The sequence below is a fragment of the Hyperolius riggenbachi genome, chromosome 5, assembly GCF_040937935.1.
Source record: "Hyperolius riggenbachi isolate aHypRig1 chromosome 5, aHypRig1.pri, whole genome shotgun sequence".
In the NCBI taxonomy this organism is placed as follows: Eukaryota; Metazoa; Chordata; class Amphibia; order Anura; family Hyperoliidae; genus Hyperolius; species Hyperolius riggenbachi.
Window position 1 is genome coordinate 380,012,722 of NC_090650.1, and position 24,057 is coordinate 380,036,778.

Here is a 24,057-nt window from a genome sequence, read left to right on the forward strand (position 1 = left end):
CATGTTGCTACTCTTCAGAGAAAATTAAAAAAGGAGGGAAACTTACAACTGACCCCCTTAAATACTCTTTCTCATAATTGGATTAACCTGTGTATGTAGGTCAGGGGTCACTCAGCTTACCAAGCCAATTTGAGTTCCAATAATTAGTTCTAAAGGTTTTGGAATCAATAAAACAGTGCCCAAATGTATGCACCTGCTTAATTTTATTTAAACAATTATTGCGCACTTTCTGTAAATCTAATAAACTTCATTTCACTTCTAATATATCACTGTATGTGTCTCCTATATGATATATTTAACTGACATTTTTTTTGTAACTACCGATTTATACAGAAAAATCATGACTAATAGTAAGGTTGCCCAAACTTTCGCATCCCACTGTAGGTGCACCCCCCCCCCCCCTTCCCTCCAGCAATCCCCAGCACTATTAGTCTACATACTCCAGGGAAAGGTGTGAAGAATTCTCTGCCTTCTTCACAAACAAGGTGTCTACCATCCGTGCCAGCATTACACCAACAACATCAATTGACCACTGGACGTTGCATATGCCTACTACCGTACCACCATGGCAAGTCTTTGACACTCTGAGTGTAGAAGATTTTGGAATTCTCATTCAAAGTCTCCGCCCCACTACCTGCGACCTGGATCCTGGCCCAACTGGATCCTTAATGCAGTGCCCAGCGCTGTTCAGGCCAGCACTTCACAAAATCACTCAGTGCTCCTTGCAAAGTGGACTTTTCCCAGAAGAACTAAAGAAAGCAATCATAAAACCCCTCCTGAAGAAACCATCACTAGATCCTGATTCTGTAACCAACTACAGACCTGTGGCGAACTTACCATTCCTATCAAAAGTTATCGAGAAAGCAGTCGCCAACCAGCTAGAAGCCAGGCTTACAGATAACAACATCTTTGATACTTTTCAGTCAGGATTCAGGAAAAGGCACAGCACTGAAACAGCATTAGTCCGAGTAATGAATGATCTACTTACTGCAAGGGACAAGGGTGATTGCTCAATTCTGATTCTTCTTGACTTGTCAGCAGCATTTGATACTGTGGACCATGAAATACTAATCCAGCGACTGAAGAATTACTGTGGCCTAAGGGGTACTGTTCTTAGCTGGTTTCAGACCTTCCTCTCTGGCAGGACACAGCAAGTATGTCTGGGCACACACTACTCTAATCCAGTGCCACTTGCCTATGGAGTTCCACAGGGTTTTGTACTATCACCATTACTCTTTGCAGTCTACATGCTCCCACTGGGCAAACAAATCCAGAACTATGGTTTAGGATACCATTGTTATGCAGATGACACACAACTGTATCTGTCCTTCAAGCCTGGCACCCAAGACCCATCAGCATCCATAAATGCGTGTCTAGTGGATTTACAAAATTGGATGAACACCAGCTGGCTGAGGCTGAACTCTGACAAAACAGAGGTGTTGGTGGTAGGTGGTCCACACATGATGGATAAGGTTCAAAACGCTCACCACCTCAAACTAGCAATTGGGGGAGATACTGTACAGTATAAAGACTCTGTGCGAAACCTTGGGGTGATCCTGGATGGAAATCTAAAACTCAGACAGCAGGTATCAGCTGTCGTCAAGTCTTCCTTCTTCCATCTAAGAAATATAGCGAAAATAAAACACCTTATCCCAGCTGAAGACCTACCTGCCCTGGTTCACGCATTTGTATCCTCCCGCCTAGACTACTGCAACGCCCTGTTAATCGGATCTACAGATAAGGTTCTGCGCCCCTTACAGCTAGTACAGAATGCTGCAGCCAGACTCCTAGCCAATGCCCCCCGCAGCTCACACATCACCCCAGTACTGCAAACTCTTCACTGGTTGCCAGTAAAATGGAGAATCAATTTTAAGATCTGCCTGCTGACATTCAAGGCTCTACACCACATGGGACCCAAATACATAGCGGATCTATTGGAACTTTATGCCCCTCCACGCACCCTCCGCTCTGCCAACAAGATGAAGCTGGTTATTCCCAGGATACACTTAACATTTGGTGCTCGGGCCTTTTCCTATGCAGCCCCTACTCTATGGAACTCACTTCCACAATCAGTACGAGAGGCTCCTTCTCTGAACAGCTTTAAAAAAAGGCTAAAAACTCACCTCTTTTCCCTAGCCTTTGAGACTGCATAATGCAGGGTCACAGCGCTTTGAGTCCCCAGGGAGAAAAGCGCTATATAAATATTATTGTTATTGTTATTGTTACATGCCTCTCTGCTGCACCTCAACAGTGAGGCCAGGGAAAGAGGAGAAAGGGGAGAGGAACTGGACATCTCTCAAGCTACATACCCACATAACAATGTATCAGGGTTCCTAGATCCATCCTGCCACTGGTGGGAACACGCAATAGCACATGATGGGCGCAAATGAGAGGTCAAATGATCAAGGTACTTTGCACGGGAGTCATCTGGGATCTTAAAGATCAGATCTGTCCTGACAGTCGTTATCATCGTACGTCGCCAAATGCTGTTCATGTGATTGTGCACCTGTACTCACGTTGCAAGATTGCAGAGACAATTGCTCTCCGCTCAAAACATCAACAGTTGTCAGAAAAATTGTGTTAAAAATCGCTTAGTGGATACGGCCCTCAGTGTGAAGGACTACAATAGTAATCTTCCAAAAACAGCCAATATGTGATAAAAGTCAGCTATCCGGAATAAGCTATGTCTGCACAAACACAGAATTCACATGATCTAGCCACAGGTAATAGAGTCATACAGTGAATATCTAATATCTGTATTAAGTATTAATGCTATTGTACACTTTAGTTTCTGTACCGGCGTCAGATGTCCATAATTCACCAAACAAAACAGAAAGCACTCAGGTTTTGATATGCTACCAGTATATTTATTCCCAGGTTAATTTGGCCTTTCCGCAGAGCCGGTCTAGCGGCAGAGGCTACAGCGCAAATTCCTGTACTTCCACCATTAGAGAACCAGTGGCAACATAATATTAGTGCTGCAACTGCATATTTTATTCCTCCCTTTGTAAGACACAATATTTATGACGGCAAACTGGTTTTCTCATAAATACAGTCCCTGGTCTTATGCATCCTACTCTAAAACAACCGCTATACCATTTTCCGCTCACTCTGAGATCATTTATGTGTAGAAATAAGTATTAATCATTTCAGTGGAGACAAACAGTCTGCCAGAACGTGTTTTTTTCTTCTTAAAATATTAGCCTATCCGGCAACATATATCAGACCAAAATGTTTCCATTATGGAAGTATAGATGAAGACGTGTACAAAGGAGCTGTAGAACTAGAATAAACCATGGCACAAATAATGCCGTAAACCTGCACAGAAAATCCATTTAATAGATATGAAATGGTAAGTCACGTTGGTGTGTTATCTCTCTTTCTGTACAGGTACAGGTGAGTAAAGGCTGGTTCAGACGGACGGTTTGCCGGCGTTTAACGTGACGTTTTGGCTGCAACCTTTTATGAGATCGAGTGCTGTCCCGTTCAAGTGAATAAGGGCATTCAGAACTGGCTTTTGCAGGCTTTCTTGAAAGCCTGGCGGTAGATCCCGGCATCGCGTCGTGTCTCAAAAGCAACATGTTGCTTTCAGAGATATTGAACACCAGCAAACCAGTGTAGGGACCCTAACCGCTGGTCTTGAAAGCTTCCCAAAAGCCTTCAAAAGCTAGCATTTAAACCAGCGTTTGAATGCAGCGTTTGAGTGGCAGACGTCCGTGTGAACCAGCCCTTAGCCAGTTAAACAATAACCTGGGAAACTTGAGGATTCAGTAATTTCATCAATGCTTGTGGAAAACAAATATTATTGAAATACATCTACTGCAAATACTTTCATAATGATAACTACGTAGGATATTATATTAAGGTAAAGTTAAAATTATTAGTTTATATTATTATTAGTATTGATTTATAGTGCCAACATATTCCATGGCACTGTACAAAGTAAGAAACAAACACAATAATACAGACAATTATTATTATTATTATTTATTTATAAAGCGCCAACATATTCCGTGGCGCTGTACAATGTAAGAAAACAAACAAGGGATACATAATGATACAGACAATGATATACATCAAATATGAACACTGATACAAAATACAGCTCTGCTGATTACAATTGCAAATTTAACATGACCAAAATGTATAAATGTCTAACAGAGTGCAAGCAATTAAATGAATAACATTCCATGACACAAAAGGGTGAGAGCCCTGCCCTTGCGAGCTTACAATCTAAATGGTATACGCCAAAATAAAAAATTGGTAGCAAAATACAGAATCAATACAAAATACAGAATTTGTAATTACAGTGACAAAAGTAACATGAAGAATAAAATGTAAAAAAAATTCCAAGACACAAAAGGGTGAGAGAGCTCTGCCCTTGTGAGCTTACAATCTAAGGCTACTTGCACACCAAGACGTTGCGTTAGGTGCCACGTTAAGGTCGCATAACGTGCACCTAACACAACGTATGGTGCTGCAAGAAAGGGCGGTAGAGTGAGCCGCGTTAGGCGGCTCTATCCGAATAAGGTCTCCCAGAGTGGCACTGATTGGCCGGCGGGACCACGTGATGCGGAGCGAGACACTCCGCATCACGTGGTCCCGCCGGCCAATCAGCGGCCGCCAGTGCAGTGAATATTAAGTAGCCATGTGCGCGGCTACTGTAGCTGGCTCTCCCCGCCTCCTCTCCGCCCCCCACTGAGCATGTGCAAACAGTCTAACGCGGCTATTGCCGCTCTAACGCCGTAGCATGCTGCACTTTCCCGACAACGTGCAGCGTTACATGTAACGCAACGTGGGCTGTGTGAACAGCCCACTTGTGTTACATTGCTGTGCGTTGGGGGAGCGTTACTAACGTGCGCCTGTAACGTCCCTGTGTGTAAGCAGCCTCAAGGATGATATTATGCAGATTAACCCTTTTGAATTCACTGTGGGACATGGTCCAAATAGCATCAGCTCTTCTGATTAAAGTGTTGGTCCCCTCCATCACCGCAACGCTCCATGTAATAAAGATGTGTGCTTTCCCTACTGCTTTATTCAATGTTTAGCCACCCTGCCAACATGGATATTCAGTACCTGTACAATATTCTCTGTGTAATCATATTGCTGGATTTGTGGTTTTGTGAAATCAGCTCTGAAACCGCTAATTGCTAAATAGTTTGCTGTTTGCAGTTTTTCCTCCTACATCCAGGTGGAGAATGCCTCCCACCAATAGGAAAGCAGCTTTTATACTGTGGAGATTTTGTATACAATGAGAGAAAGTCTTAGCTCAGAGAACAGAGAATTTGCTAGAAACTGGGTTGAGTAAGCTGAGAGCAGAGGAGAACTGTCTGGAGATAGTAAGGAAAAAGCCTGATGGAGGTCTGAAGAGCTGTGCTGTCTGTGAGGTGAAATCCTTTATCCACAGTGCATACTTTTTGAAGAGGAGTTTTCCACACACAGAGCTGAACTGTCTGTGAGATGAAATCTCTATCTCCAGTGACATGTGACTGCATCTTAGCTGAACAGGAGTGTTTACAGGCCACTATACATGTGACTGTTTCTTCCTGCCTCACCTGAAGGAACTGTAAGCAACCTGTTTCATTACTACTGTAATCAACTGATAGTGAATGCGGGTTATTGGTATGTCTTATCATCTGCCAGCATTGCATCCCTGCAGAGTCACAGACACAGCTTTAAAGGAGTACTATCGATTGAAACGACTTTTTTTTAATACTCTATATTAGTGTACACATTACCACTAGTGCTAGGGGCACTTTATTTATTCACCCAGGTCTCTCTCTCACTATCCCTGCTTAAAAATTCATTTCTCACACAGCTCATAGTAGTTTGGGTCACCCTGAGCTGCTTGGTTACTCTGTCACACAGCTCACAAATATATTTCACTGTGTCACTCACAGCATGCAGCAGATATGAGGAGAAATAGGCTGATCTGAGGTGGTAACAGGTAACTAAATGAGCTGTAATATTGCTGGAATATAACTAGCTATAACACTAGTCTGTGTTTACACTCAGACTGGTTGCCTGGCTGTCTGCTTGAGGTGATACACTCCAGGCTGCATCCACTTTACAAGCTGCTGAGAGGGGCAGATCACTGTTTACAATTAGCATTATTAGTATCTTTATCAGTCAAGAGAAGCAAAGATAATTAACACACATTGCTAGAATCTTTAACCCCTTACCACCATATCAACAAGATTCTTTCAGCAAGGTGATAATTAAACTATAAACTGAGGAGTTGATAGCAACTCCCCTGTGCAGACATGGTCTAGCCCTCTGGGAGCAGTCAGTATTAGATACATTTTGTATCCAACACTGACGCCAAAACTGACAGAGGATTTTACAGCTGAGAGGAACAGCTGTGTGAGGAATCAAATTGCTCCTAGTACTTGCCCTAATGTGTGCTACAACATACAGCATTTAAAAATAAATGCATACATCGATAGTATTCCTTTAAGTGAGTGATTCCTGTTGGATTGTGACTTTCACATGGTCAGGCCTCCCAGGGTCTTATGCAACACAGTTATAGTTAGGACTAGGACTACTTTGGCCTAACAATCTGCTCTGGGGTGTCTAGGGCTATCTGAAGGGGATCATTCATATATATATCTAATAATCCACCTTGTGTCATTTTCTGCTGCTGCTCTCCTTAGTGAAGCTCCTTGTGGATTAAAATACTGTTTTATAAATGAACTCCAACTGCCGGGCTACTGCTTAGATTAAGATTTGCCAATGTTAAAGGATACCACAGTCGAAAAAAAAGTTTGCAGCAGTGTGTGTGGGGTTAAAATTACATACCGTTATCCAGTCCTGCCCCCTCCGTCTGCCGCCGTTAGTCTCCTATAATTCCCGGTGCCCAGCGACTTGATTGACCCCCCACCCGGACATACTGCGCCCTGTGCACGCAGTATGTCCTCCCCTCTTCACTTCTGACCGGCGCATGATGATCGGCTCAGAAGCACGTTCATTCCTCTGCCTCCCCTGCGCTGCGTGTGCGCTCCATTACACTTAGCGTCACATGCTAATCATGTGACGCTAAGTGTAATGGAGCGCACACACAGCGCAGGGGAGGCAGAAGAATGAACGTGCTTCTGAGCCGATCATCATGCGCCGGTCAGAAGTGAAGAGGGGAGGATATACTGCGTGCACAGGGCGCAGTATGTCCGGGTGGGGGGTCAATCAAGTCGCTGGGCACCGGGAATTATAGGAGACTAACGGCGGCAGACGGAGGGGGCAGGACTGGATAACGGTATGTAATTTTAACCCCACACACACTGCTGCAAACTTTTTTTTCGACTGCGGTATCCTTTAAAGAGACACTGAAGTGAAAAAAAAATGATATAATGAATTGGTTGTGTACTATGAATAATTACTAGAAGATTAGCAGCAAAGAAAATATTCTTATATTTTTATTTTCAGGTATATAGTGTTTTTCTAACATTGCATCATTCTATAATATGTGCAGATTACACAACACTCAGCATTCTAAATGATTCTTTCAGAGCAGTCTGTGAACTAATGACCTCTCCTCTGGCAGAGAAAAAGAAATTTGTTCACTAACAGTTGAGATAATAAAAGTCAGAAGACAGCCCTCTCCAGGACTTTGAAAGTCTTGACAGTCGTAGAGCTTAATGGCTTTTTTGCATAGAGATAACAACTGGAGTTTCTTAACTCTTCCTGTACTGGAAACAATTAGACTGATGTATCTGATCTTAATGTTTTATTTCTTAGCTGTACTACACATACAAATCATAATATCATAATTTTTTTTTTTTGCTTCAGTGTCCCTTTAAGGGAAATTAGCTTAAAGTGGATCCGAGATAAACTTTTACTCATTGCATAATTGTGTTCCTTTCATATAGTTTATAGGGCATTCCTCAAGCCAAATACTTTTTTTTGTTTGTTTTGTTTTAATACTGTAATTCCCTATAAAATAAACAAGCCTCGCCCACAGCTTCTTCAGTGCCACTTTCAGACTCATGTAGCAAGGGCTTATGGAAGCTCAGTCTGGGCAGGAGGAGGAGGAGGAGGAGGTTACTAGCCAGAGATATCAGAGGCAGAGGGGGGGGGGAGTTAAGTTTTCACAGGCTGAGGGCTGGAGATGCTATCAGCTTGCCTGTGTGTGATGTGACAAACAGAACATGGCTGCTCTCATTGTTTCACAGGAATACATAATCATAAACTGTTAAAGCTGTATGCAGCTAGATTTTCTGTGTAAACTATCTAAACTTTAGATAACATATATAGACAAGTTACTTGTTATAGTTAGTTTTTCATCTCGGATCCACTAAATGTTCATTTGAGTTTGATTATAGCAGACTGTTTATACATGTGTAACTTAAAGTGCACTTAATAATCTACTGTGATTTGGGGATTTGACATCTGCATTTTCTGGGGCTTCTTTGGGCCAAACACTTCCCAGAGGCTTTGGAGGTGTCATTCTCTGTTGCATTCTTTTATTTTTATTTATTATTATTATTATTGTTCATTTATAAAGCACCAACATATTCCATGGCGCTGTACAAAGTAAGAAATGAACAAGGGATACTAATAATACAGACAATGGTGTAAATCAATATACAAGATACATAATTAGTGACAAAATACAAAAATGATGCAAAATACAGAATACAAAATACAGAATTGGTAATGACAGTGATAAAGGTAACATGATAAATAAAATGTATAATAATTTTCAAGACACAAAAGGAGGAGAGAGCCCTGCCCTTGCGAGCTTACATTCTAAAGAGTTTGCAAGCAACTGTTGGTATTCCATTATTGCCATAACTGAGTTCATATGCTTTGGCCTATCTGTTAGAACATATTGCTAGAAGATAAATTGTTAATTTTATCTTTATTAAGCTTAACACACACCATACAATCTTCTTGGTTGTACAGATTTACCAAATCTATGTAGTATAAGGGCCAACAGATTGAAAATACTTTGAATAATTGATTGGATAAGCTCTTATACTACATGAAAGTGGTAAGATTGAACAACCAAGATTGTATGGTGTGTGTTGATGGATCCTGCTCTTATCCAACTCTGGTGACACCCACAACCTCCAGTGATACACATAAACCAGCAGTATGATGCTAAGCAATGTTATTGGATCTGGAGACCTAGTAAAGGTGGCCACTAATGATCCAATCTTTTTCATCCAATCTTACCATTTCTATGTAATATAAGGTAACTGCCTGAAGTATCCATTCAGTATATTCACTTAATTTACCCTTATACTACATAGATTTGGTAAGATTGGATGAAAAAGATTGGATAATTAGTGGCCACCATAACACAGCTGCACCTATGGGTGCGCTGCAAATGTACACAGATGAATGCATCTCCACAGATCCATCTGTAAATGTTCTGAAGTTTTCAGATGGCACAACAGAAGTTGGTCTCATACAAAATGGTGATTAGAGATGCTCATTCAGATTTTGCGGAATGGAAATTTCCGAATTTACGATCGGAAATCCTAATTTCCCGAGCGGAACTCGGAAATCAGATTTCTGCAAAAATACTGCATTACTGCAATTTAGTTATTTTAGCCCAATTACAGAACTAGAAATCAATGGACCAATCGAAGAATGTAGAAACAACTCAGAAGTATTTGGCCAATCAGAGAATGCAAAAAATGGCAAAGAAACACTACTCGGAAATCGGAAATCCGAACTCGGAAATCGGATTTCTGTAGAAATACTGCATTCACACAACTCAGTAATTTTCACCCAATCACAGAACTCGGAAACATTGGACCAATCAGAGAACGCAGAGTCAACTCGGAAGTATTTGGCCAATCAGAGAATGCAAAAAAATGACCCAAAAAAAACTACTCGGAAATCGGAAACCAATCGGAAATCCGTGAAATTGGTAATCGGCATTGGCAGAAATCAGAATTTCTGCAGAATCGGAAATTGACATTTCCGCCATTCCCTAATGGTGATGAGTCTGCATACAGGCATCTAAGGGAACAGCTTTCCTCCTCATGCAGCACCAACAATTTGGAACAAAAGGCTCTTAAGACCAGGGAGATGATAATAGACATCCCCCATCCAGTACCTCTCCCTAATCATGAATGGATCCACAGTGACCCCAGTGCAGTCATTCAAATTTCTTGGGTCCATTATCTCCAACAACTTAAAATGGGATAACAATACTGTCATCAGCAAGAAGGTGGTACATAAGAGGATGTACCACCTACAGCAGCTGAGAAAGTTTGGCCTACTACAAAAATACTGGTGCAATTCTTCACTATGATCATTGAATCCATTATGATTTCGCTAGAGGGCTCAGGGGGTAGTTGTTGTGGCCTAATAATTGTCTTACAAAAATAGGATGTATAGGGAGCCTCTTAACATGGTAAAAATACACATTTATTAATTATTGCACATACTGATATTGCACACACAGAAAAAATCCCTGTAACCCTCCCATTAAAAACAACCAGGCTGTGTACATATGGAGCTAAGCCCTGAACTAAAGGAGTGCACTCCTAATGTCTTTAACAGTAGCTGTAATCTTCAGGGCCCCCTTGGTAACGTATTTGAGCTCAGTACAATGCACAGTGATAGCGTGATACAGCTTCCAAGTAGCATGCAAGCTGATACAGCACTCCAGCAGCAGGCAGCAGCGTTAAGCAAGCGGATTGTATGCCTCAGCAGCGTTTAGTAAGCGAATAGTGTGCCTCAGAATCACCTCTTTTGAAATGCATGGTTATGTCCGCATTAAGCATACCCGTCCATACAAGGTAACCATCCGGCATACGCCAGAACTCACGCGTCCATGTGGTGTGGCGATGGGTTGGTGGGGCGGGGTACTGTCGGTGCTGTCAGGCTAACAACCGAGTTCCCAACCTGCCCTATGCAGAAACACTTTCGTGTGCACGGAGGCACCGCTGTGCGGTTCTTGCTCGGTCGGGGAGCGGGTGAAAGCAGGCAATGGAGGCAAGTGGAGGCAGCTAGCACGTGACTTCAGCCCACGTGACGCGTTTCACCCGTATCCGGGTTTCCTCAGACGTGACGTCACAGACCCTCCTTCTCCTTTTATATGCATGGATTGAAGGTCTATGAGCGTTGCTGGGTAATATTAAAAACAGGCAGGATTTTTCAGAGTATACATAGACCCTCCAGTGGTGAGTTAGAGAAACACTTTTAAGTTCATATCACTGTTAAGGCCTTTTGGTTGCATGGCATTGCACTTATATATCCAGTAGGATTCCTTTTTCAGAAGTTCCTGATCATAGTCCCCTCTCCGTGGGCTTATATTCAGTTTATAGATTCCCATGACTTTCAAGTGACTTGGGTCAGAGTTATGCTCCTTTTGGAAATGCATTGCTACTGGGCTTTTCTCTTCTTTATTCAAGACTAGCTGATTGCCCGGCGTTGCCCGGTATGTATTTGGCTGGTGTTGGCTCCGCCTACTTTTTCTAACCCTAACACATAATTACTCACTGACCAAGTTTGTGAGCTTTGCGGTCTTTGGTATCAATGATCTGCTTTGAAATGAAACAAATCTGATTGGCTGTGTGTGGCTCCACCCCTTTTCTGAATTTGAACCCCAGTCACACAATAACCAACTGTACCAGGTTTGAGGCCTGTGCCATTAACAGTTCAAGAATGGTAGCAAATAAATATTCCCCTTGAAAAGCAACAGATGAAGTTTGATTCACTTTTGTAGGCTCCACCCACTTTTCTGAATATTAATCCCAGTAACCAACTGTGCAAAGTTTAAAAACCCTGGCATTAACAGTGTAAGAATGGCTGCAGTTTACATTTTCCCAGTGAAATGTGTATTTGTCTCCACCCACTGATGATCCGGCGTTGCCCGGGAATGTATTTGACTGGTGTTGGCTCCGGCCACTTTCTAACCCTAACGCACAAACACTCAATGACCAAGTTTGTGAGCTTTGGGGTCCTTGTCATCAATAATTTGCATATTCCCATAGAAATGAAACAAATCAGATAGGCTGTTTGTGGCTCCGCCCCTCTCCAGCATTCAAACCCCAGTCACCCAATGACCAACTGTAGCAGGTTTGAGGCATCTGCTATTAACAGTGTAAAAATGGCAGCAATTTAAATATTCCACTTGAAAATCAACGGGTGAATTTTGATTGGCTATTATAGGCTCCACCCACTTCCCTGAATATTAATCTCAGTCACCCAGTGACCATCTGGGCAAAGTTTGAGAACCCTGCCATTAACAGTGTAAGAATGGCTGCAGTTTATATTTTCCCAGTGAAATTTGGTTTTGGTTCCGCCCACTATTTGTAACCTAGACACACAGTCACTCAATGACCAATTTTGTGAGCTTTGGGGTCCTTGGCATCGATAATTTGTACTTTCCCATGAAATGAAACAAATCTGATTCACTGTTTGTGGCTCTGTCCCTTTTCTGAATTTGAACCTCAGTGACCCAATGACCAACTGTACCAGGTTTTAGGCTTGTGCCATTAACAGTGCAAGAATTGCAGCAATTTTAATATTCTCCTTGAAAAGTGACATGTGATTTTTGATTGGCATTTTTAGGCTCCACCCACTTTTCTGAATATTAATCCCAGTCACCCAGTAACCAGCTATGCTAAGTTTGAGAACCCTGCCATTAACAGTGAAGAAGGGCTGCAGTTTACAATTTCCCAGAAAAATCTGTTTTTAACTCCACCCACTTTTTATAACCTTGACACAGTCACTACTCAATGACCAAGTTTGTGAGCTTTTGGGTTCCTGGCATCAAAATTGTGCTAATGGAAGCAGTTTATCCAGCAAAGAAATCTGGTTCTTTTTGGCTCCGCCCCTTTACTGAATTTGAACCCCAAACACTTAACAACCGACTGTAGCAGGTTTGAGGCCTCTGCTATTAACAGTGTGAGAATGGCTGCAGTTTCAATATTCCCCTTGAAAATCAATAGGTGAATTTTGATTGGCTCTTGTAGGCTCCACCTACTTTTCCGAATATTAATCCTAGTCACCCAGTGACCAACTGTGTGAAGTTTGAGGACCCGGCCATTAACAGTGTAAGAAAAGCTGCAGTTTACATTTCCCCATGTAAAAAGTTAGTTGGTTTTGGCTCCGCCCACTATTTCTAATCTTGACATACAGTCACTTAATGACCAAGTTTATGAGCTTTGGGGTCTTTGGCATCAATAAGTTGCATTTTACCTTTAAAATTAAACAAATCTGATTGGCTGTTTTTGGCCCGCTCCCTTCAGAATTTAAATCCCAGTCTCCCAGTGACTGACTGTAGCAAATGTTAGGCCTCTGCTATTAAGAGTGTATGAATGGCAGCAATGTAAATATTCCCCTTGAAAAGCAAAAGGTGAATTTTGATTGGCTGCTGTAGGCTCCACCCACTTTTCTGAACATTAGTCCCAGCCACCCAGTGGCCAACTGTGTCACGTTTGAGAACCCTGCCAATAACAGAATGGCTGAAATCAATCTAACAAATCTGATTGGCTGTTTGTGGCTCCACCCCTTTAGTGCATTTGGACCCCAGTCACCCAATGACTGACTGTATCAGGTTTGAGGCCTCTGCCACTAACAGTGTAAGAATGGTAGCAATGTGAATATTCCCCTTGAAAATCAATAGGTATATTTTGATTGGCTGTTGTAGGCTCCACCCACATTTCTGAATGTTCATCCCAGTCACCCAGTGGCCAATTGTGTAAAGTATGAGAACCGTGCAATGTAAAAAAGTTGTTGGCACTGCCCACTTTTTCTAACCTTGACATACAGTCACTCAATTATCAAGTTTATCAGCTTTGGGTTCCTTGGTATCAATACTTTGTATATTCCCATTGAAAAATAAACAAATCTGGCTGTTTGTGGCTCTGCCCCCTTCCTGAATTTGGGCCCCAGTCACCCAGTGACCAACTGTACCAGGTTTGAGGCATCTGCTTTTACCAGTATAAGAGAATGGTAGCAGATGAAATATTCCCTTTGAAAATCAAATGGGGAATTTTTATTGGCTGTTGTAGGCTCCACCCACCTTCCAAAATCTTAATCTGTCACCCAATGACCAACTGTGCAAAGTTTGAGAACCCTGCCATTAACGGTGTAAGAATGGCTGCAGTTTATATTTTCCCAGTAAAAGTTGTTTTGGCTCTGCCCACTTTTTGTAACCTCAACACACAGTCACTCAATGGCCAAGTTTGTGAGCTGTCAGGTTCCTGGCATCAAAAATGTGTGAATGGAAGCAGTTTATCCACCAAGGAAATCTGATTGGCTGTATGTGGCCCCGCCCCTCTAGTGAATTTGGACCCCAGTCACCCAATGACCGGCTGTAGCAAGTTTGAAGCCTCTGCAATTAAAAGTGTAAGAATAGCAGCAGTTTAAATATTCCCCTTGAAAATCAATAGGTGAATTTTGATTGGCTGTTGTAGGCTCCACCCATTTTCTTGAATCTTAATCGCATTTACCCAGTGACCAAGTGTGGCAAGTTTGAGAACTCTGTGATTAACAGTCTAAGAATGGCTGCAGTTTACATTTTCCCATTTAAAAAGAACGGCTGAAATTTGATTGGCTGTTTTATGATCCACCCACTTTTCCTGGATTTGTAACCTCGGTCACCAAGTGACCAACTGTGCCATGTGTGGGGACTCTGGCTTGATTACTGTGAGAATGGCAGCCTTTTACATTTTTTCCATTGACTTGAATGGGTGGAATCTGATTTGCTGTTTGTAGCTCCGCCCAGGTGGGCAGGGGGGCCGCGAGACCCCCAGAACATATCATCCCAGGTAGTAAGGGATCTGTGTACCAAGTTTCGTTCAAATCGGTCAAGCCGTTTTCGCGTGATCGCGGCACATACACACACACATACACACACACATACACACACACATACATACATACATCCGATTTTATATATATAGATATTGTTAACATGCTCCTGAATCCTTTTTCTTAGTACCCTGTGAGTCTTGCCAATATAAATTTTATTGCAGCTACATTGCAGTTGATAAATAACCCTTTCAGTTGAACAAGATATATAATCATTCACTGTAAATTTTTCCGTTTTATCCTGATTATGAAATACATCACTTTTCAATACATATGGGCAAATATCACAATTACCACATCTATTCATTCCATTTTTCCATTTTCTTTTTCCCCTGTTTTTGCATTTATAACCAAAATCACTTGTCACCAAAATATTGTTTAGATTTCTGCAGCGTTTTGCCGCCATATGTGGGTAGTCTCCCACTATATCTTTTAAGAGTGGATCCCTACATAGCAAATGCCAGTGCCTATCCAGAATTTTTCTTACTTCATGATAATGTGAACCATAAGTAGTAACCATGCGTGTACAGCCGGAGGGATAGCACCCTTTTTCCTTATTGGTACGATTATAATTAACCTCTAGAAGGTCACTTCTATTCTTTAAAGATGCTTTTTCATAGGCCTCTTCAATTTTCTTTTCAGGGTAGCCTCGAGCCCTCAATCTAGCCCTCAAATCATTGGCTTCAATTTCGAAGTCTACTTGTTTTGTGCAGTTTCTGCGACACCGCATAAACTGACATGTGGGAACTGCCCATTTTTGGGAGGGTAGATGAAAGCTCGTGGCTGCAAGCAGAGTATTTCCAGCTGTTTCCTTGCGATAAGTTTTTGTACCTAATTAATTGCCATCTTTGTAAATCTTTAGGTCCAGAAAGGAGATCTCATTTGTGTCATAGGAAAATGTTAAAAATATATTGCTATTATTCTTATTTAACTCATTTACAAAGCAATGTAGTTCAGACTCGGTGCCCCGCCATAAGACCAGTATGTCATCCACATATCTAAGCCATAATGCAACGTGCTTCCGAAATTCAACCATATGTCTCACAGCTGTCTCCTCCCAGTAACCTAGGTGGAGGCAGGCGTAAGCCGGGGAGCAGGCCGCACCCATAGTAACCCCCCGTTTCTGTCGGTATAGTTCTCCCTTAAATTCAAAAAAATTGAAAAGCCCAGTAGCAATGCATTTCCAAAAGGAGCATAACTCTGACCCAAGTCACTTGAAAGTCATGGGAATCTATAAACTGAATATAAGCCCACAGAGAGGGGACTATGATCAGGAACTTCTAAAAAAGGAATCCTACTGGATATATAAGTGCAATGCCATGCAACCAAAAGGCCTTAACAGTGATATGAACTTAAAAGTGTTTCTCTAACTCACCACTGGAGGGTGTATGTATACTCTGAAAAAGCCTGCCTGTTTTTAATATTACCCAGCAACGCTCATAGACCTTCAATCCATGCATATAAAAGGAGAAGGAGGGTCTGTGACGTCACGTCTGAGGAAACCCGGATACGGGTGAAACGCGTCACGTGGGCTGAAGTCACGTGCTAGCTGCCTCCACTTGCCTCCATTGCCTGCTTTCACCCGCTCCCCGACCGAGCAAGAACCGCACAGCGGTGCCTCCGTGCACACGAAAGTGTTTCTGCATAGGGCAGGTTGGGAACTCGGTTGTTAGCCTGACAGCACCGACAGTACCCCGCCCCACCAACCCATCGCCACACCACATGGACGCGTGAGTTCTGGCGTATGCCGGATGGTTACCTTGTATGGACGGGTATGCTTAATGCGGACATAACCATGCATTTCAAAAGAGGTGATTCTGAGGCACACTATTCGCTTACTAAACGCTGCTGAGGCATACAATCCGCTTGCTTAACGCTGCTGCCTGTTGCTGGAGTGCTGTATCAGCTTGCATGCTACTTGGAAGCTGTATCACGCTATCACTGTGCATTGTACTGAGCTCAAATACGTTACCAAGGGGGCCCTGAAGATTACAGCTACTGTTAAAGACATTAGGAGTGCACTCCTTTAGTTCAGGGCTTAGCTCCATATGTACACAGCCTGGTTGTTTTTAATGGGAGGGTTACAGGGATTTTTTATGTGTGTGCAATATCAGTATGTGCAATAATTAATAAATGTGTATTTTTACCATGTTAAGAGGCTCCCTATACATTCTATTTTTGTAAGTTATAATAATTAGGTGAGACTCTATTGATATACAGGTTGATATCCCACTATAAGAGTATTTCTAATAATTGTCTTGACAATGTCCTGAAAGCAGTAGCCACTAACCAGACCACCATGGAAAAATAACATTTACCCAGAAATCAATGCTCATTTTACTTAAAGTGGACCCAAATTAAAAATACAAGATTTCAGAAATACAATCTATTTTCTAAATTATAATAATAAATAGCAGCCTTTTTTCAGCTGCATGATGACAAATGTAAAATAGTTTACATTTATTGGAGAAACCCCTCCCTTCCTTTTATATTGCCGGGACAGAATCCGGCAGACTGGTGGAGTAGATGGTGTCTGGCAAAGGAGGAATTGCTAATGGCTGCCACCTGTATAACACTAGTTATGAAAAGAGAATGGTGAAAAGCATGCACTGAAATGCTCATAGGCTTGAAGGAGTGTTTATTTATCTTTGTATGTGTCAGAGTGGTGCAACGAAATATTTTGAATTAAAAAAAATGTTTGGTTTGGGTCCGCTTTAAAGGGTTCTGTGGAGGGAATCAAAAGTTAAAATCCAACACTTACCTGGGGCTTCTATTGGCCTCCTGCAGCTATAATATCCCGCGCCGTCCTCATACGATCCTCGGTTCCCTGCCGCCGGTCCCAGTCTAATATTCGTCTAAATAGAAGAATAGAGCTTGCTCCCACGCGGGTCATCGGTAGCTTACTGTGCAGTCGCAGTATGAAGTTTTCTTGTAATGCACATGCGCAGTAAGCTCCCGATGATGCGCGCGGGAGCGGGACCAGCTGCGGGGAGCGGAGGATCGGAGAAGGACGGTGCGGGACACGACAGCTGCAGGGGGCCGATAGAAGCCCCAGGTAAGTGTTGTATTTTGTCTTTTTAAACCCCTCCACAGAACCCCTTTAATAAGTATTTACATGTAACCAGGACACACAGCCTTCCATCTCCCCCACTCATTCAGGCTGAAGAAAATTACCATTCAACTTAAGCCTACTTTCCAACTTTGTTAAGTTATGTATCAGAGGCAGGCAATAACACTTGCACACATAACTGTATTTCCTCTCTGTCTCCTTTTTTCCTTTTCATAATTATTTCCTTTGGAAGGATTGTGCTTTCACAGAGAATTCCTGCCCTCGCCGAGGTGCTCAGGCATGTTCAACACAGATAAAAAAAACCATTTTATCCGGCACACAATTAAATGTGCCCTGTCTTCAGTTGACAATAGCAATCTGCAGCAAGGAGATAATAATGCAGGAGCAAGGCTCAACCAAAGATAGGTTATCATATGCAGACGGGAGCAATATCACCTCCCTTCTAACCCATGGGGACCGAGAGAAAGAGGAAATATTAGGTTAGCAGGACTCTTGTTGCTTTATTTTTGTTTAACAGCTTTTAATTCAGGACTAGTCATCCAAAGAGAATGCATTTTTCAATTGAAGTGATTTACACAGCTGCAATACATAAATGAAGTGCCTTTCCGGGGAACCTGGATCCAGAAGCACACTATTATTTGAAGATGGGGCTCCATTGTTAGGGAAGAATTCATGTGGAACACTTTGCCAATTTGTCAATTAATCTTCCAGAAATGTGTAGGGATAGCAGCAAACGGAGCATGAATGACTGGCACTATTCGAATCTTGATAAGAGTGAGGGACCGGTGACAGTGAAATAGGTTATTAAGTGGATAAATATAAATATAACCTCTAACAACACCTGCATTTGTTCTTGGCAGACCTGGCACATTTCACATGGAAAACATTTTTAAAGGCAATGAAAATGTAGTATATAAATAAAACAGGCAGATGTCAAACGAGCAAGACCATTGGAAGCAGTAGCATAGCTACAAATCATAGGGTCCCTAGCAAAACTTTTATGTCCCCTCCCTGCTACGTTAACACCCTCTATCCCTTTGGTGACGAGCACTGTTAAAACAGAGCAGGCCACCATAGGCCATAATAGGAATTACAGCTATAGCGGCATACAGTGAGTAACTTCGGCACTGTCAGAAGACAGAGCTTAAGTTACTTTTAAAACACTGTAATTTGTCCACCAGTGATATCCAAATTACATCATTCCCTAGTACTATCCACGTTGACCTGGAGGGGGAACAGTAATGAACGCCGCTGGGACTTGTGCAGGAGCAGAGTAAGCCATTTTCGGCTTTATCCTGCACTCAAATCTCCTGGCGGCAGATTCATAGGTACACCTTGGTGACCCCCTTGGTCAGAGCCCATGGTGCAGCCGCCATGACACCCTAGACATATAACAAAGGTAGCAACAACAATACATAGGCTGGAATGGGGCCACCTATATTAAGGGAATGTAGTGTAAGAAGGTGGGACCCCTCTCTGTGGGCCCTCCTGCAGGGGAAGAGGCTGCACCCACTAATGCTACACCTATGCTTAGAATGCATTGGCCACAGACATGAAATTTGCACATTTGCAGGGAAGAAAATGCAATATCATAATGTAAATGCAACGTTTCAAGGGGTACTTCCTCTATTTTTCATATCACATACCCTCATATACACCATTTGAAGGACTCCATTAACCAGTATGCTATCCAGCTGAAAGTCCCAAAAATGCACTGCAGACAAATGGGCCAAGGTAGGATTACATTTACCAGGGATACCAATCGGCATTCTTCTTCTGGGCACCAGAAAAATAGTTTGACTCCAGTAGAAACCTAGCCTGCTACTCTTAACAACCCCAATGGTCTATTTCCCCCTTAGCTCCACCATAAAGCATTCCCTGGTGTCTAGTGACCCCCTCACTCTCCCCCATACAGCATTACCCGGTGTCTAGTGGTCCCCCCTCCCTCTTCCATATCATGTACCTGGTGTCCAGTGGTCTCTCCTCCCTCCCCCAACTAACTTACAGGGAGTGCAGAATTATTAGGCAAATTAGTATTTTGACCACATCATCCTCTTTATGCATGTTGTCTTACTCCAAGCTGTATAGGCTCGAAAGCCTACTACCAATTAAGCATATTAGGTGATGTGCATCTCTGTAATGAGAAGGGGTGTGGTCTAATGACATCAACACCCTATATCAGGTGTGCATAATTATTAGGCAACTTACTTTCCTTTGGCAAAATGGGTCAAAAGAAGGACTTGACAGGCTCAGAAAAGTCAAAAATAGTGAGATATCTTGCAGAGGGATGCAGCACTCTGAAAATTACAAAGCTTCTGAAGCGTGATCATTGAACAATCAAGCGTTTCATTCAAAATAGTCAACAGGGTCGCAAGAAGCGTGTGGAAAAACCAAGGCGCAAAATAACTGCACATGAACTGAGAAAAGTCAAGCGTGCAGCTGCCAAGATGCCACTTGCCACCAGTTTGGCCATATTTCAGAGCTGCAACATCACTGGAGTGCCCAAAAGCACAAGGTGTGCAATACTCAGAGACATGGCCAAGGTAAGAAAGGCTGAAAGACGACCACCACTGAACAAGACACACAAGCTGAAACGTCAAGACTGGGCCAAGAAATATCTCAAGACTGATTTTTCTAAGGTTTTATGGACTGATGAAATGAGAGTGAGTCTTGATGGGCCAGATGGATGGGCCCATGACTGGATTAGTAAAGGGCAGAGAGCTCCAGTCCGACTCAGACGCCAGCAAGGTGGAGTACTGGTTTGGGCTGGTATCATCAAAGATGAGTTTGTGGGGCCTTTTCGGGTTGAGGATGGAGTCAAGCTCAACTCCCAATCCTACTGCCAGTTTCTGGAAGACACCTTCTTCAAGCAGTGGTACAGGAAGAAGTCTGCATCCTTCAAGATAAACATGATTTTCATGCAGGACAATGCTCCATCACACGCGTCCAAGTACTCCACAGCGTGGCTGGCAAGAAAGGGTATAAAAGAAGAAAAACTAATGACATGGCCTCCTTGTTCACCAGATCTGAACCCCATTGAGAACCTGTGGTCCATCATAAAATGTGAGATTTACAAGGAGGGAAAACAGTACACCTCTCTGAACAGTGTCTGGGAGGCTGTGGTTGCTGCTGCACGCAATGTTGATGATAAACAGATCAAAACACTGACAGAATCTATGGATGGCAGGCTTTTGAGTGTCCTTGCAAAGAAAGGTGGCTATATTGGTCACTGATTTGTTTTTGTTTTGTTTTTGAATGTCAGAAATGTATACAGTATTTGTGAATGTTGAGATGTTATATTGGTTTCACTGGTAAAAATAAATAATTGAAATGGGTATATATTTGTTTTTTGTTAAGTTGCCTAATAATTATGCACAGTAATAGTCACCTGCACACACAGATATCCCCCTAAAATAGCTAAAACTAAAAACAAACTAAAAACTACTTTCAAAAATATTCAGCTTTGATATAAATGAGTTTTTTGGGTTCATTGAGAACATGGTTGTTGTTCAATAATAAAATTATTCCTCAAAAATACTTGCCTAATATTTCTGCACTCCCTGTATTTGGTATCCAATGGTCCCCCTCCCCCCTTCATATATCATACCTAGTGTCTAGTGGTCCCCTCTTCTCCCATACAGCAGTGTCCCCTCATGTCTAGTGTTCCCTCCTCCCTCTCCTGTACAGTGTTCCCTCCCTGATGTGTAGTGCCCCCCCCCCACACACACACACACACACACACACACTCACACATACAGCATTCTCTGATGTCTAGTAGCCATCTGCCCTCCACACATCCCTTTGCGGAGTACATGTAGCAGAGGCTATGGAAGAGCATGTCACCTGAGCTGGGGTCAGCCTGGACATACTGCACATGACTTCTCCATGTCTTCTTCATTCGCCTGCTATTTTTTGAACTCCAGCGAGTCTCATAATAGGTCGTAGTGGTATGGCAAGATTCCACCTGTGATGAGATGTGATCACTTTCATTACCTTAGCACACACACACACTGGTATTCCTGTTTCCAAGCAAATTATAAAATATAAGCGCACGTCACTGTCAAAAGATCTCAGGGATGAAGTTATGGACAGGCACAAGTGTGGAAATGGGTACAACAATTTCAAAAGCTTTATCAATCCCTGGCAAAAACACCTTGGCTTCATTTGATTGGTTAATTTTCAAGTAACATAGATATGCATACAAAATTTGCATAATCCTGCTAATTTGCATCTCATTGACCATCCCTAATGACAAACTGACATGAGGCAGTGAGGGCAGTACCTTGAGAAATGAAAACGATGTGTTATTGTTGGGAGACTGACGCAGACTTCAGGACACAGTTCTGGGGTAATTTCAACACTGCTCAAGAAGGTGCATGCTGCATACTAAAAGGTAAGTCAGCAAAGTAAAGCCTTGCTAGTATGTGTGCATAATAATTTCCTTGATCCTTTAGGCAGAGTGTGGTGATGTCACTCTACCAGCCCTCACTTGGAACTGTTGGGAAGACAATGACCCTTTCCATTAACAACTTGATATTCTGTAGTGGATGGACTACACCTGAAGCCTTTAAAGGGAACCTAAACGAAAGTGACAAAAAAGAGTTTCACTTACCTGGGGCTTCTACCAGCCCCCTGCAGCCTCCCTGTGCCAGCTCCGTCCTGGAATGATGCTCCGGTCTCCCACTACGACTGGCAAGCCAATGCGCCTGCATGGTACTGGCCATGCACGCATCCTCACTCTGACTCACTTTGCCCCCCTGTGCATGTGCAGTACGAGATTTCTTTTCCTGCACATGTGCAGGATGGCAACGGCGGCATGAGCGAGATAAAGGCTGTGTGCGGGCACAGTGGCTCGGTGACAAGCCAGTCGCCAAAAATGAAACTTAGCCGCGGCAGGGGACTGGAGCATTGATCCAGGATGGCGCAAGCACAGGATGGCTGCAGGGGGCTGCCTGGTAGAATCTCAAGGTAAGTGAAACTTTTTTTTTATCACTTTGGTTTAGGCTCCCTTCAAAGGGAACACGAGCAAAAAAAAGTTCAAAAAGAGATATTTACGTAAAGAGAGAAGCCTCAGAATGCTATTGAGGCTTCCCTCCATGCTCTGGTGTCCCCCGTTACTCAGTGCGACCTCACTCCACATTGGAGCAGCACTCCACACCTTTCACCAGAACGACCTTGCATGTGCAGTTGCTTACTGGGCATGTGCGGGCTTGGCCGCGCTGATGGAAGAGGACGTGCACGGCCCTGATATGATTGGCATGACAATGCCTTGTTCAGCGAGGGGGACATCAGAGCACTAAGGGAAGCATCAACAGGATCCTAAGGCTTCCCGCCCTTTTAGGTAAGTATCTCATTTTGTACCCGAGCTTCGGCTCAAGTACACTTGAAATATAGGCAAGTTAGGCACATAGGCAAGTTCAGATTTAAAGGACTACTGTAAGCTAAAAAAAAAACTTACCTGGGGCTTCTACCGGCCCCCCGCAGATGTCCTGTTCCCGCACTGGGACAGCACTGACACTGCACCTGCGTGGTCCTTGCCTCGCGCATCCTCACTCCTGCTGACATCGCTGGGAGCGTACTGCGCAGGAAGCTCCCAGCAACAATGAACAAGGATGCGCATGGCCAGGGCCTCGCAGGCACAGTTGCTTACGACACTAAAGTTGCAAAAACCAAAGGGAGCTGCACCGGGACTCGCAGGATCGTTTTGTCTCGGGACGGGCACAGAATGTCTGCTAGGAGCCGGTAGAAGCCCCAGGTAAGTTAAACTAATTTTTTTTTCAGCTTACAGTCCTTTAAATATGGTTTTAAAAAATTTCACGTACAAATTAAAATGTTCTTGTTTTTAATTACAGACACTTTGCACACAGCAAATCTGTTTTTCAGTTCCTTCTTCATTGCATTCCATGAAAGGTGTTGTTCCCCCATGAATCTTTAACTCTCCAGCAAACAGAATTATCTTGATTTGTGTGGAAATATCTGCACAGCTGTTTCACTGTATTTCAACCCCACACAGATGGGCGCTTTACCGGAGATATTTACAATAGCTGGTGGGTGTTGTAAATAAACTTATTTATAATTATAGTCAGGGATGTTTGGAGTCTTTGAGCCTTCCATATTGTACAGTGGAAGGTAATGTCACCTGCAAACCCTGCGCCGGTTCTCCTGCAAAAAACTTTGTATTTTTCAGCGGAAATGTAAAGTTGTGTGAAAAG

At 42.9% G+C, this 24,057-nt stretch overlaps 1 long non-coding RNA gene across 3 annotated transcripts in view; it reads right to left on the bottom strand.

The window, feature by feature from the left end:
• The window catches only part of LOC137517826 (uncharacterized), a 138,937-nt gene that overhangs the window by 42,011 nt on the left and 72,869 nt on the right, over positions 1-24,057 (bottom strand). For all 3 annotated transcript variants that reach the window (XR_011020682.1, XR_011020681.1, XR_011020680.1), the window contains one exon: positions 21,689-21,809. This is a non-coding gene — a long non-coding RNA (uncharacterized lncRNA). The remainder of the gene's footprint in view (positions 1-21,688; positions 21,810-24,057) is intronic.